The following is a 2,517-nucleotide window of genomic DNA, read 5'->3' on the forward strand; positions in this document are numbered from 1 at the left end:
TGAGTTAATCCTTGTTAAGGTAATCAGCTAAGTTTAGCTAAAGCATGCTCGACGACATATTCACCTGTAAAAGCATAAGTGAAGATGTTATTCTACCTATCGAGAGAAGGTTGGAAGAATGCGTTAACTAAAGCAAGAAGTATTTTCAGAGACGGAAACATCCTTGAATTCATTACGTTCTTCTCTGTTTCACCATAGATGTATGGGAACACAGCCGATCACTGAAAGGTGTAAGCCAAGGGAAAGCGGAACCTCAGTTGCATCCTTAACAGGATTGACGAACTTGCGATGTCCTCCCCCTCAACTCATTCTTTTTTTGATTCATTCACAAGACTTGCCACCGCATTCATTAGATTCTTTTGTACAACTTCACAGCCAGTCTTCACCCTGTATCATTAGTATTTTAGTCATTTATTTTATCATCGCAATTTACTTTAACACAATTTATTTTCATCGCAATTTACATTTCTACATAAACAAAATTCTTTATTCTTTATGATAAACCGGTCGCATTTACCACACTAGTATCACATCTAAACAACAATAATCCCCGTGTTCGACCTCAGGTCATTCTGAGAAACTTGTGTTCAAATTATACTTGGTTCTAGCGTAAGAAAACTTGTGACACGCACTACACGAACACATACTACGAAGCATTTAAGCATCATCGCATACACCTAGAACGTAGTATCGCAACAATATCTTTATCACAAAGCACTTTAGCGCATACAGCATCATCATATTCATTCATAAGCAATGCATTAGATAAAGATAAAGACTATATAAACTTAATATTACAATTTTTTGGCGCCGTTGCCGGGGACAAGAACTTGAATCATCATTCATCATAGTGCAACATATGCTTTCATAACAACATCACATTTTTATCGTTACCAAGTTTTTGATGCCATTGTCGGAGATTGGTTACGATTAGTGATAACGAGCAGAAATGCACGTTATCATAGTGCTAAGTTATTAAAAAAAAATGTTGGATTGCGTTGATAAAATATGTTAAATTGCATCCATTAAGCATAAATTCTATAATATTGCGGTCGCATGCGTTCAGCGCATTAGAACTATTGATTTTTGTGTTTTTGTGCAGAATATGCGATAACGCAATGAAAGATTCCGATCATAGGAAATTATCGGTCGAGCGCAACTTCATCGCAAGACTTTGCGTTGATCGTGCTCGCAAACATTTGCCCGAGAAGGATCGCCGCAACTTGGTCAGCGCAACATGGTGGGCGCATCTGGGTGAAAGGCCAATTACGAGCGATGGGACAGAAAATTGATGACAGTCAAATCCAAATTAAGTTGATAGTCGATAACGGTCACAAAGTATATTCATCTTTATCGGTAACAATCATTCGGCACGTCAATCAGGAATTAAAGTTGTCCCATCTGTACAATCGGGAGAGAGAAGCCACCTTTCATCATTGATGCCCTATAAATACCAAGTGCATTCTTTAGAAAAGGAGTTGATCGGTTGATGGGTTAACCAGTTGCTTCTGTTCATAGTTTTCTTTTCCATTTTATGGCGGAGCAAGAGAAGAGTGGTGGTGCCGGAGATCACCGAGTGCAACTTGAGAGAGAACCTTAGGGCGTAAGAGCAGAGAGCGGCCGACTCTCGCGAGAGCGAGAATATCTTTAGAGCACAAGTAGAAACAGTGTAAATGCCTGGCAGCAAGAAATTGCTACCAGGCTCTTTATTATACTTGCATTGTTATTTATACTTTATCTTTGTATCTATTCAATGGAAGTTCTATTTCTACATCTGCTCACTCTCTTAATATGCATGAGTAGCTAAACTAGTTGAATGGGTTGAGAAGAACTAAGCTAACATGACCTAGGAAGTTCATTGCTTACGATTGTCTTGTTTTATGCTGTGCAAAATACTCTTTAGAGTTACTCGAGAGAGAGTCTAAAGAAAGAACCTAATGTCTCGAGAGAACTAGTTTAAAATCTGGACTCAAAAGAGCAAGATTAGGCTTGCATAAACAAGAGATAGGGACTTAGAGATAAGCTCTGTTTGTCAACTTGCATCGCATGCATCCTAAGAATAGGAATGATATTATGTGGTCGAATGTTTGTGTGGATGTCATCTTGTCATCGCATAAATAGGAAAAGAGGTTTATGTGTAAACCCTGTAGACTTATCGCATATTTATCGCATGCGTTCTAGCCTTAGAAGTCGTGGTATTCGCATCGAGAGGTGGTTTACTGTTGTATGCATGTTGCGTGATTGCATGTATGAACGCATTCTAGGGAGTGTTAGCCGAAATCTTTCTCAACCCGTTCACTACATATTCATTGCATTTCCCGTTTACCAACTCTTTTCAAACTCTGCCGCATTTGTTATATATTTTTAATCAACGCAATCAACAACCAAACACTTTATTTATTTTCCCAATTACTGCAAAGTTTTCATAAAACATTATCAACGCAATCTATTTTCACAAGTCCCTGTGCTCGACTCTGGACTTACCAGGAAACTCAGAGGAATTTACACTTGAATTCC

Source organism: Benincasa hispida, chromosome 8 (genome assembly GCF_027475165.1).
Source record: "Benincasa hispida cultivar pf3 chromosome 8, pf3_genome.v1.1, whole genome shotgun sequence".
NCBI classification, from domain to species: domain Eukaryota; kingdom Viridiplantae; phylum Streptophyta; class Magnoliopsida; order Cucurbitales; family Cucurbitaceae; genus Benincasa; species Benincasa hispida.